The 13978-nt window shown below is 36.3% G+C and overlaps 1 protein-coding gene across 4 annotated transcripts in view; it reads left to right on the plus strand.

Annotated features, from left to right (window-relative positions):
- Window positions 1-13978, plus strand: part of DMD (dystrophin) — a gene marked incomplete at both ends in the record, with an annotated part of 1339794 nt that overhangs the window by 936768 nt on the left and 389048 nt on the right. The gene's annotated exons all lie outside the window — the stretch shown is intronic.

A 13978-nucleotide genomic window follows, 5' to 3' on the forward strand; every position in this document is an offset into this window, starting at 1 on the left:
AGCACTTTAGAACCAATGGTTCCAGGGTGAAATATAATTATAATCTATGATTTTTGCCATATCACATACACGAAACAATAGGCCCAAAAGTTGATACATGAAATTTTAATACAAATCTAACTAAAATTCACAATATCAGTGTTGGACCATTTAAGCTGTTTCAATCAAGTTAATAGGACTACATGAAAATCAGAATAGTTAGGGCTATCTTATGATTGTCATATTGCAAGGAAAGATTTTTAACTCCACAGGTAACATTCTGATAATCAATAAAGCTGCTGTTTAATAATTGTGAGCAAAATATTTGTAATGTGATCCTTGATAAGTATTTAGGTGTGGGGGAAAAAAAAAAAGCCTGTATATGGGGTGGGTGAGGCCAGAGAAATTAAGGATTAAAAATACTGGTTAGAATCAACTGGCCTGGCAGGTGTATATTTAGACCTTTTGGCCTTGCATTTTGTCTATGCATATATGAGTTTATCTTCACATAAACTGGGGAAATATTTAAAATATAATAGCTTATCAAAATCCATGAAATTTCTTTGGCTTATAGTAGCTGAACATCTTGTTCACCTAGACAAAGATTAAACAGAAGACACTGAGTTTTGTATTGATTTTGATGATGCAACTTTCAGTGAAAAAAAGAAAAAAAGTAAATATTTAAATGTTTTCTTGCCTTGCATGAAATGGAATAATTCCTGCTTCTGAAAATGAGTGGTATTGCTGAGCATGTTTATTAAATTCACTTTAACTTAGTTTCTTTTAAGGAATTGTTTTAATGCCAAAACACTTTTTATGTCATACAATCACATTATATAAAACAGTGAATCTCAAGTCCTGTAATTGACAGAATGAGTTCAGCAATGACATTCATTCCTTTTTAAACTTTAAAATTAGTAGAGCTCTTTGTAAATATCTGTATATATACTGAGTAAGTCTAATGGAATACTGAATTCTCTGATGGAATTTACTTTCAAGAAAATTGCCTATCCTTATTTCCTGTATTTTAACAAAAATTTTTAGATGTCATCCATTTTTTCTTATATTTTTCCATTCCTTTCTTTCTATAATGATTCCACCATTAAAATTTATGTAAAATAAAAAAAAAGCTAAATTGCTACAAATTATAAGAGTATAGCTTTTCATACTGCTTGTGAAAGAAATGTTCTGCTTTGCTCTTTCAGCCCTCTCATGGTGATGTGACAGGAATATTTCTGAAAAACTGTTGAAAGAATAGAAAGAATTAACAAAAATCTGTAGTGCTGAAGTGGTGGGATGGCATCATGTATGTCTAGAGGGGTGAGGGAACAATGAAGAGCTCCAAACAAAGGCAAATAAACTTTCTGTCTGTGAAAGACCCTGCCATATTTCTTTCATGGATAAATTTAGATCACTTAGATTTGAAGCTTGACCAGTTTTGATTGTAGATGAAACATCTAGTTGTTTATACTATTGTAAGGGCTGTAAGCATGTGAAGCGTGTTAACTTTTATCTGCATGTTATTTACCTGGATTGCCTTTAAAAAATGTACGTTTAACACAGTGTTGTTGACTGATGGTTCACCTGGATTGTAATTTTCTTCCGGGAGAGAATCTCACATTAAAGACTCTATATTAAATAGCTCTGAAGGCAAATGGGATTCTTATAACTTTCTTAAGGTTAAGAATAAGCATAGTAAGAGTTTTGAGACTGTTAATCATGATAAAACACAGCAAAAATGAGTAGATATAGCTCATGACAGCACTCTACTCTTGATAATATTCAATTTTATACTCAAAAGCATGTTGTCCTACTTTGGGTCAAGGCCAGGTTGGATGGGGCTTTGAGCAACTGGGTCTAGTGGAAGGTGTCCCTGCCCATGGCAGGGGGGTTGGAACTAGACAATCTTCAAGGTCCCTTTCAATCCAAACCATTCTATGATTGTATGATTTTATGTGCATACGCATGCTCTTGAGTCATTGTTGATGTAATTATGTATATGTGTATTTTTAAATTACTATCCTATATACCTCATGCTACCTTTAAAAAAGTAAGGACATCTGCATGATTACTTATGGAAGGGATATATTCAACAAAGTCTTTTGCCTTGGTATTCCCAAATACTGTATAAATATTCAGTATTTTTTCTACCACCATTTTAATGCCTTCACCAATATGCAGAGAACATTGAAGTATCTTCTATAGGACTTTGTAACTCTTGTTTTCAGTCATAAGTGTGATTCTCATGATCACCTAGTAGAATAAAAAGGAGAAAAAGGAGATGGGTTGACAAATTTTACAAAGGATTTTTTTGGATATTCTAAAAACCTGGAAGGTAAGAAGAAGACATTTAAAAATGACAATCAAACTGGTGAATATCGCACTTGAGTCAAAAAGACCAGGCTCATGTAAGTCCTCAGGAAACACAGATTATTTTTGTTATAGGATTTGACATAATGGCTCACAGATTTTAATTTTAATTTCAATAGGGACATTGTCTTTTATGAAATTTCTTTCAATGTTCTTCATACTATTATTAAGCCTGCAAGGTAATGTTCTTCTCCTCCCTCCTCAGCCCTTAAGTCCTCTCCTATCTCTTTTGTTTTCTAAGTTATTTATTTAGGAAAAGAGTTCTGAAACTAACATGAGTGGCAAAGGTTACAGATTTTAAGTACCATGAGGATATTCACTTCTAAAAGCCAAAAAACATTAAGTGGTAGAACGCAGGTGGAAATCAATGATGAGAAAAACAGGTGGAGTGGGATAGGTAGTAAAGAAGAGAGAATAAGTTTGTGTTTGTTTTAAATGAATGCATAGAGTCTCTTTCATGAGTTAGCAATCTTACCTTAAAATAACACACCTGTTTTAAAGCAAGTTTCTTGCATTTTTACTTACCTGTAGCAAGTTACAACTACAGAAATATGTGGTAGCTGAAATTAAAACTTGATACACTAAGCAATGTACATCTAAAACACTAATTATAATTATTATGACAGAATTTTCCAAAATACAGTGATTTCTTTCTCTCAGAACTGTAGTAACCTACACTTTTATCATGCAGCTATAATCTGATAACTAACATCACAGTTTCCTCCATAAATCAAGGATATAATAAATGCATGTCCTTATCAGATAATCTGATTTAACCTTTTAAATAATATCGATCTATATAATGCATGCATAATACATACATAAATGAGAATATCTGTGAATTCACCTGCACAATTCATACTGATAGCTTGCAATTTCTGTGAATTAATACTAATTTAAAAGCTCGTAAGTTTTTTCCACTTGTGCAAAAATCAACTTTTAAAAATAGGTGAGAAGTCCCTTAAATTTATACTTTTAGAATCATAGAATCATTAAGGTTGGAAAAGACCTCTAAGACCATCAAGTCCAACTGACAACCCAACACAAGCATGCCCACTAAACCATGTCCCGAAGTGCCACATCTACACGTTTTTTGAACATAAATGAAATAAAAACACCAGCAGTGTTAACCTTTAAGGGTAGCACAAAAGCAGTTCTATGAGAGTAGCAGAAGTGCAACTGAAGGAGGAATTATTACATATTATTACAGAGAGCTTCACAAAAGAGTAAGACTTTTAAGACCCAAATACATAATTGGGCTTGGTGACAAGTAGAGAGATTAAAATTCCTCCTATAGCTCTTAAGACTGAATCTGTATTAGTGAATAAAAAGTGGTCATAACCATTTTCTGGCCTAGAGGACAACTGTTGCAGCACAGTTGACATCCTTTCAGCACCAGTCTTACGCCCCAAAGAAGGTAGTTGCATCCAAACTGCCTGTTGATGCATCTGTGGCTCATGCTAATCTCTGACCCTGCCTGGGCATGGTCTCAACCAATGCAGTTTGGCTCTTGCTGGAAGCAACACTCCCAATTTAATGGTGCGGGCAGTCATGCTGCAGAGCTTGAGCATGTACCCTCTCCCTAAATTCAGTTCATTACTCCTGGCATCAGATAAAAATTCAGGGAAGGATGCAAACTAGTTATGTGAAAGGGAGAGAGTCAGTGTTACTAGCATAATTCATTTTCTGTGTCATTTGACTTAGTCGTGCAGTTGCCTTCTGCTTTCAGATCATAGCTCTCTGGGTCTGTATGATCTCGACCCAGGGTGCTTACTGTGTGCTTCCATGTAACATGAGGTTATGGACACGATAGCATTCACTCTTGGGACACTAGGAGCTAAAGTCTTTCTTTTTAGCAGTTTTTCAGTTCCTGAAGAGTGGTCTCTTATGCCTCTGCCCTCACACATATCCTTGCAGTGCTGAATCCAGACTGGTACCACCATTGTGACTGTGTCCAACCAATGCTCTGCAGCTTACCTGCATCCTGGATTTCAAAATCCCAAGTAGTGTATTGCCCTTGCATTAGCACAGGATGATATATTGCATGTTTTGCCCAATGTAATATAATAACTTACTTAAGAAAAGTCTCTCTGTTCCCTCACGTTTATTAACCCTTTATTAGGGAGGCATTTACAGGTCAATAATTACATAGTATCTATTAGCCTCCTCCAGCCCTACAAAATGTTTCCAGGTGCTTAACACCAGTTTCCTAGACTTCTACCCGGAGTTTAGTACAAAAGTAGATAAACAGACTCTCTTCTACTTCACTGTAATGCAGTTAGGAAACAGGAGGTGAGAAGGTACAGACATGAAGAGATGGGACAAGTTTGCCATGTTCTTTGGTCACCCTTGTGGAGTAGGATCTTGTGGTGACCAAGGAACGTGCTTGGACACCTCATTAGTCTTACAACCTCTGGAATGCTTTGTGTCATTTGAGGTTTTGGGCAACACCTTTGCTTCTAAATATACAAATATTTCAGTTTAAAAAGTAGCAAAATGTTAAGAAAAATGTAAATGCTATGAAATTTTAAAAGTTATTCAGTCCAAAGAAATATATTGTAATTTATAACAGCATATACTATAAAACACATTCCCTGCTGAATCCATGATTTTGTTTTCTTTCACCCCATTCAGCTATCATAGCTCTATGCTTACTTTAAAGTATTACAGCATGGCTCAGGAAACCCTAATATATTTTATGCCAATGTAACTTGTCTTCATAATTTTCTTGATGGTAATTTAGAGACTGCAGTGCCACAATTAGAACCCGCGTCTTCAGTTAGGCACCATAATTTATAGTGGTGGTTTCCAAAATCCCAAGTAGGCTTTAATAACTCACTCATTTTTCATTTACTAAATAAGAGTAGAGAAAGGATTCTTTATTCCCAGATCTTAAAAAAAATCTGTAGCAGTATTTGCTTCACTCACATTGTTAATCCTTAATTACAGTTTTCTTCTATAAACAGCTGAAGATTTTTTAAAAACTTTAAAAAAGTGTCCAAATAACTCAACATTTAAATGTATGTTTGCAAGCTACTAATTTCAAGTATTAGGACAGATCTTAGTTCTTTTCAAGTGTTGAATATTGTTTTACCACATTGATATAATGTCCCTTCTCAATAATAGCATAATACAGACTGTTCCTGTGGAATACTTATGTATATGCGTGGGGAAGGCATGGAATCTCCATCTATAAGAATTTCTCAGCTCTACTGCTCCTTATGAACACTGGAACACTTCCAGGTTTGCAGTGTACCTTAACTCTAGCTTCCCATGCATCGAGAATATATTTCATATTGGGCTCTCTGAGGGTAGCCTTCCTTCTTTCAAGTCTGTGTCACTTTCTTAGTATTTTGAGGTCTGTGTCCCATGGTACTTTGGCAGTTCTTTGGGCTAGAAATGTATGGAGAGGGGGATATCCGTCCCACAGCAGCAGGTACTAGGCTGAGGGCAGAGCAAACTGTGTAGCAGTTACTGAGGTACGGACATGCACAAACTTCTAATAGGATGGTCTCCACTTTCCTCTTTCACCTAGACATCATTGACAAACATTCTGCCAGGTATTCTTTTTTTCGTAAATATTAATATGAACAAGAGCCCCTAAAACAAGCCCTCATATACTGTTGGAATATTAAAATTTTATATGAAAGACCCGTTATAACAGAAACAGTTATAGCTATCGCGTGATATATGGCAATCCTGCAGCTGACTTTGAACTGATGACTACTTGTCTATCAGAGATGTGCATAGAATTAGTATAGGTGTTTGATATAAAATCAGAAGACTGCTCTGATCGTTCAGTCAGACCTGGTCTATAAAGTAATCCTTTTGGTTTCCTGAATTATTTCCTGCTCGGACTGCAGCACACCTTTCTCAAAAACAAACCAATCAAACCAAAACTGGTTTCTAATTTCCAGGTGTGGACAGTCATCCACATCTTGTGGTAAATTACTTCAACAGTTGAGTTAAAAACCTGCAGATTTTCCTCAGCTGAGTTTGTTTAGCTTCATCTTTCCAGCACTGCTTTGTTTGCAAAACTAGAGCGAGCTGCAATACTGCATTAATAGACAGTAATCAAGTTTTCTCCTAAACTCTGTTTGCTAACCATCAGTACTGTTGTTCTAATTCAGACAAGAAAGCAAACACAGAGTATCTAATTAGTATTAGTTGGAAAAGCAATTATTTTTGTGGTCAAAGCAATTATTTCTGTGGTCCTGATAATAATGTGGTTATCTTCAATCACAAGCTTATTTTGGCTAAGTCAGCTAATCAGTGTCTAAGTAGGTGGCAAATGTTGCTATAAGGGAAGGTATAGTCACTTCTGCATTGGAATGGAATTCCTTAATGGAATATTTAAGGACATACATGAGCACTTTGAAATGTATTTATTCTGATCCAGCCATTCAAATTTAATATACTTAAGCCTTTTAGGGGTACGTTATTCTGAACATGAGGATATAGACCTATATTTTACTCTTTGAAATAGCTTTGCCTGTGGCATCGACAATCTGTGGAGCTCCAGACATGTCTAAAGGAAGTTGTGCAAGCACTGACCTTTATTTATTCCTCTTGATTTCTCTCAATTTTCTTTTTCCTGTAAATGTTTATTTCCTCATAGTGCTGTTTAATCCCAGTTCTAGTTACAATATGACCTCAAGCCATCAGGAATTTTGATTAGAAATTTCCAGAACTTTTTCTCACAGGGAGAACTCCAGAAGGTTTTAAAGAACTGTTAGATTCAGAAGTCAGGTTTCAATCTAACAGAACTAGAATAATAGGCCTTTCTTAAATACATAAAAATCAAATATGACTGGATATGACAAAACAGAAGTAAAAGCTCTCCTATCACAAGCTACTGCAACTGTGACTAAGATAAAATTACCATTCTGTAATCTATTGCAGTCAGATTGAATTTTTTAAGTGTAGTCCATGTACCATTTGTGGAGTGCTAAAGCTTTAGAAAAATACTTTATGCAGGAGTTAAAGGGTTTTTTACAGTCAAAAAACCACCCACTTATATCCAATATGTACATGTGTGCATACACACATGGTAAGTTTTATTATGCTGTGATAAAGTCAACAAGAAATCATTAGCTAAAATAATTTTTAGAAACCCAGATACGTAAAGAACAGAAAGTATATTGTCTAGTAAGGGAGAGATAAGAAAAGCTCACAAATAGGCTAGTGCTAATATGTTTTTAGTTGCTGCTCTTTTTTAGCTCTTACTACGGATTATTTGCTTCAATATTTAGTGTTTGAAATGTATGGGTCAGTATTTTTATAAAGTCAAGCACCTAAGTCCTCTGAAAAATTTCAAGTCTTCAGCCCTGCTTTTTTTTCTTTTCTGTCCAGATGTACAGTTGAGAGAAAACCACCTTAATTAATCAAGAAAAGGAGTAGCTAGTACTTTTGATAGCTTCTATTACTACTAATAATGTTCAGTTAGTGACATTTTCAAGGAAATATTAATCTGTAGAAAAAATTCTAAGTTTCTGAGACACAGTGGAATTTTATTTAGTGAACACCTACTTCAAAGACAAAATTTTGAAAGAGGAGAAATGATGCAGAATGAATTGAACAGTAACTTTTTAGTGGATGAAACAATCCCTGGAAAATATTAAAATATTGCCAGCAGCTTATGTCCTTTAATTCTGAATTTTGACTACTGGTAGTCCAGAAAACAAACAGTATGAGAAAAACTAGAGTCAACTTTCTAAACTTAATGAGTATTGTGGTACTTTTGGGGATTTTTTAAAACAGGTAGCTTTGCTAAGATTAAGTGAAGTTAATATGCAATTTTTACAGAATTTAAATAAGTAAAAATCATAATTTTACAAAGAAGCAGTGTTATCCATGGCATAGAATCTATCTTTGGCATAGAGTCTATCTTTGGCATAGAATCAAAGATTATTTTAATTATGGGTTGCCTAGTTATCTTTAGCAAAAATAAGTACTACCAACTAAGATTTAAATTGTTTATGCTTCATCTATGGTGAGGTACCCTTATTCATAACAGATTCCAAGTAAACAAGTAAACAGCATTGAATATAATACATAACAGTCTACTGAAATACTTTTTAAAGATAATTATTTAACTCGGTAACCTTGATAGTAATTGAACATACCTGTGGTGGGTTGACCGTGGCTGGATGCCAGGAGCCCACAAAAGCCGCTCTGTCGCTCCCCTCTGCAGCTGGACGGGGGAGAGAAACTGTAACTGAAAAGCTCGTGGGTCGAGATAAGGGCAGGGAGAGATCACTCAGCGATTACCGTCACAGGCAAAACAGACTCAGCTTGGGCAAATTTAATTTACTACCAATCAGAGTAGAGTAATAAGAAATAAAACCTAAATCTTAAATCACGTTCCCCCCACCCCTCCTTTCTTCCTGAGTTTAACTTTACACCCAAATTCTATACCTCCTCCATGGCTGCAGGGGCACAGCCGGCCTCACCGTCATCTTCACCAGGGGCTGCCGGGGAACCTCTGCTCAGGTGCTTGGAGCCCTTCCTGCCCCTCCTGCTGCCCTGGCCTGGGGGGCTGCAGGGCTGTTCTCACACATTCTCACTCCTCTCTCTGGCTGCAATTCCTGTTGACACTTTATTTTCCCCTTCTTAAATCTGTTCCCCCAGAGGTGCTACCACCATCACTGATGGGCTCAGCCTTGGCCAGCGGCGGGTCCGTCTTCGAGCCGGCTGGCACTGGCTCTGTCAGAAACAGGGGAAGCTTCTGGCAGCTTCTCACAGAAGGCACCCTTATAGCCCCCCGCTACCAAAACCTGGCCACGCAAACCCAGTACAATACCACTAACTCACTGTAGTTCGTAATCCCCAAATTTGTGTCAGATTTAACACAGCCTGAGTAGTGCCAAACTGATGTCAGAAAGATAGATGTGGAAAGGAAAAAGCAAAACAGCAAATTTATATGGGTTTGTAGAAAATTTTTTTACTGCCTATATATTTCATCACAATAATTTTTCTCTTTTAATCCTTGTTTCTTTTTCTTACGCATAAATCCCACATAAGCAGTCCCTTTCTTAAGCGTTCACTTGCTGGCAGTCCTTGAAATCGAAAAAAATGTGCTGAATAACAAAATTTAACCGGTATTGGTAGGAACATTTTGGATCTATTGTCAAAAGCAAGCAGTAGTGTAGCATGTTGTGGCTGCTGGCTCTGCTTGCTTCACTACCATTAATGTCCCTGTAGTTATGTAACTGGAGTGCGGTTTTGCAATGAGTGTCCGCAGAGTGCAGTCTCTAGCTGTGGTGTGCCAGATCATTGCCACCAGTCCTGTATAGACGTGCGAGCAAAAATGCATAAAGAAAAATGGGCTGGGAAGCTTGCTTATGAATGGAACCTAAACATGAAAACATGTTTACAGCCTAGTAACCTTGAAATATGAAGTAGCACTTGTTAAGAAAATTGTAAGTAAAAGCAGATGTGTAACTTCTGTATTTAAACACCCAACAAAGTAATCTTGGAGCTAATTTTAAAAGGTGTATGTTAGCTCTGATTCCCACACAGTAACTTTAATGTAACAAAAAACACTCTGGGGAGAGAATACTAAAAGTTAGCAGTTCATATTGTGCAAAATAGTGTGTATGCCAACTTTATTTTCTCAGTCTCCTATGAAAGCTACTTAAATACTGCATTTTTAAAAAAATTCCCAGCCTACCTCCTCCCAAGTGAATTTTAGGTTCAAAATATTTCTCCTGAGTTTCATTATATGAACTGAATTTAAGTAAATTTTTACAAGGAAATGCTAAAATGCTTAGCTTGCAGTATTTATATAACAATCTTAAAAAATCCAAGTATTTAAACATGTTATTTAAATGTTTGTACAAAGAGCAAACACAGATAATTTCAAAATAAAGTTATCTGTTTATCCAAGGAGTTAATATGGAGTTACAACCACCATTTGTATAACTAGAACTAGAATGTTGGGCTGAAGGCCGACTTTTCATTTTCCATCATTGCCTTTTTGAATTTGCCTGATTTTTCCATTCAGTGCATATATCTATATTATTTTGAGATTTATAATCTTTTCTGCCTAATCCTATGCAAATAAGGTCATCTTACCAGAGATGAGGAGCTAAAGATAGTGGCTTCAGGACAAATACCTTTGACCTGCTCTAGATCTCTGGAAAGTTACAGATTCGCTGGCTGTATGTGCAAGACCCTGACAGCAGCTGGCCAGATGGAGAGTGAGTGTCTGGTAAAATCCGTCTTGATGGTATCTCTTTGTCTCAATTTCCCCCCTTGAATTTTTCACCAGGGAGGTGTGTTCTGCACTGTGTGACACTGTCTGTTAGGCATACAGGTCTTGTGATTGTAGTTCCATGGCTCAAGTTTTGTTAAATTGTGCAATTTAAGTGCTCTTTCACCTTCTAAATTATCTATTGTATCCTCAAAATCTGCATTAATTGTTTCATCATAGAATTAATCTTCTTAAATTAGTCAAAGAATCCATTAACTAGTTTGAGTCAACGTGTATGTAAAACATCTTTTCTCCTCTGCATTTGTTCTGTGGGGTTTGTTTGTTTGTTTTTTGTTCTTTTTTAAACAATGACAACAAATGTAAAAGATGCGTTGAGTAATTAGTAAATGAAAATACAGATGTTAACCCAACCTCATTCCCTATTCCTTTGTTTTTTTCTGGTTGAACATGCTGCGCAGTGTAATAAATGGATACACTGAGCTAACGGTTCTTAGCTTTTTTTTTTTCTTTTGCATTTCTGGGCTTTATTTTAATATTATGCATATTACCATTGTATAAATTTGTGTGGGTTTTATCTGCATTTAATACTTTACTTCCACAAATTCTTTGCCATTGCAATGATTTACTTTTTAGGATCAAATGGCCTGGGATGCTGAGTTTGATTCCAACTCCCCTGTTGTTAAACGAGGAACTGGAGATTCTCTGTTCCAATCTGAACAGTCAGCTCTATCCTACATGTTCTATAAATGTTTGCTGATGGTGGTCCTTACCTCTTCAGGAGAGCTCAGGATGTGTGGGATGGAAGGAAGGAGATTGGGAAAGGACACGGGGGAGAGGACAGAGGTAGTAGTGCCTGCTCCTCTACCTCCTGCCTCCAAAAACCTTAGGAGACAGAATACCTCCTGCAGCCATAGAAGGTTACAGCTGCATTCCCTGGGAATTCCTCCAGATCTTTGTCTCAGCACTGCCATTTCCTCTGGAAAACAGTTTTCCTTGGGGATTGTGACAAATGTAGGTGACTATAGATGAAGATGTGGAGGGGATGAACAGAAATGCAAGTCACTGCATTTTAAGGAATGGATGGAGAAATGATGTTCCAGATAGTGAATGAGTTGACAAAACACAGAAATTCCTGTTCCCACTTCTAGCTCACTGAAATCATTCTGACTCATCCAAATCTTTTTCTCTAGACAACATTAAACACCATTTTATGTTTTCCAGCCACCTTACCTCCAAATCCTCTTGCAATCTCAGTGATCTTTTCTCCTTGCTTACGCAGTTTCCCTGTCTTTTCACTTTACTCCTCCTTACCTTCTGGGTCATCATTCATCCCTCTTGTAATTCTCTATACTTGAGTCCTCTTTTCCAAGGTTTACACAAACTTGATTTTTGCCTATGCTGGTAAAGAAGCTTCAAACTGCCTCTGGGTGTAGTATTTGTGTCTGTTTACTGCCCGTGATGGTCACTTGCCATATATTTAAAATAGCAAATTGTGTTAATTTTTCACAGATAAAAATTGTCCAGCCTTAAAAAAAAAGTAACTTTTCATTCTTAAAAATGACTTGTATTTGGGTTTTGTCCTTGATAAGCTTTGAATGACAAGAGGAAATCCGTCAGCTCTTGTTGATCACTTCATTATATATTTGACAACCTGCAGTTAGAACATAAGAGAAGAGCATGGCTGAGGAGTAACAAACCTAATTATAAACAAATAAAAGAAAATTCACCTACACGAGGGAATGAAAGTGCCAACTGGACATTGCTGTATTTTTCCTTCCATCAGCCTTCATTTGTCAGTGTCTGCTTGATAAGCTAGGCCAGATAAGTCAGATTTTAACTCTATATTGATTCTTTTACCTTTCCATTTTGCTAACAACCTTTTAAATGAGTAACTAGGAGACAGCTTGTAAAATTATTGGGACTTCCCTTATTTTCTCTCAAGAATTTCTCATTATGCTTCTGTGCAAAATTTCTTTCTTCTGTGTCAGTTCTCCTGGATTTGTTATTATCTCTTTTATATTATGCACTGGAACTAAGACAGGTTCTGCAGTGTAGGTAGAATAGGAACAGCTGTTTCATCCCGTGTCCTGTCAAGCCTCAAAATTATTTTATTTTCTGAATCATATCCAGTCTCTAAGAATTATTCTTACTGGGCCTTTTCACGGTCCAACCAGATGATTAACTGTGCTTTATTGGTATATGACCACCATAGCCCTGTTCTTTTCATATGCCATATCTGTAGGTCATGTCTTTACAGCTAATAATTTCACCTATCTTCAGTACATCCAGGAAATTTCCTGTTCAGGACAGACAGCTGCAATGGATAGATACTGATTTTTCTGTGTGGGGAAAAAATTACTGTATTTCATCTCCTCTAGAAGTACAGAGAAAGCTCAGAAATTTCTGATAGCCAACATGCTTAGGAAAAAAAATCCTTTCACTCTGCAAAGTGGTGGGAATTGCTATTTCAGGCACTTGATTTTCATGACTTAAATTTTGGGACCTTCTTAGTTCCATTTCATTGCAGAGGATTTCCTTTTTCTTTTCTTTCCTTCCCTTTTCTAGTGCCAGCAATAAGAGATATTGCAGGGAGTGGAATAATGAAAAACACCACCAGATCTTAATAGACGCAGTGTCTGCATATTTTCTAAACTGTACAAAGGCTGCACTCATAGGTTTAGAAAGTAGTTATGAACTCTAAAATTGAACCGTTGCACTTTCAAAAGGAAAAGGTCCTTTGTGTAGTGCTCTTTTCTGTGAAATAATTGTTTATCCTCTAAAGTGTCTCGAAAATTGTTCACATAGGCCAAGAGCTATAGCTGTATCAATTTTCCAGTCTCTCATTAAAATCATATGACTGTCTTTTTCACACTTTACTTAAAAAAGCTGGATGAATCTCACAATACTCTTTTCCCCATTAAGATAGCTTCTAACCCTGCCTTGGGATCGTACTTTGGGTGTCACATTTGAAATAACAGTGATTTAAGATAATGGGGGAAAGAATGGTTATTTTATTTACTCATTAAAATGGCATTTTTAGAAGCAGGTATGTAAAATTGTTTGTCCACTAGTTACAGAATATTTTTAGTGATAAAGCAGTTTTACACTAAGCTTCTATCTAAATCACTGATGGAATGGTCTTTAAATTGAATTACGTGGGTTTTGGGGTTTTTCCTTCCATAAAACCCTAAGACAGGAAGGTGAAGCTAAATTCTATAACTTAGATGTTCACAGAGCATTTTCTTTCTACATAGAGAGAAGTAAAATATTCGGGAAGATATCAAACCTTTTAATCTGTTATGTAGAAAAGAACAGAGGTACAATCTTCTGCCTCCTTGAATTTTATCAAGATTAATTAAAGTCTTTATGCAGGAACTTTAAATACTGGTGACTGCAGTTTCTTCCTGGTGGGTT

This window comes from Phaethon aethereus, assembly GCF_964289735.1.
Source record: "Phaethon aethereus genome assembly, chromosome: 1".
Taxonomy (NCBI): domain Eukaryota; kingdom Metazoa; phylum Chordata; class Aves; order Phaethontiformes; family Phaethontidae; genus Phaethon; species Phaethon aethereus.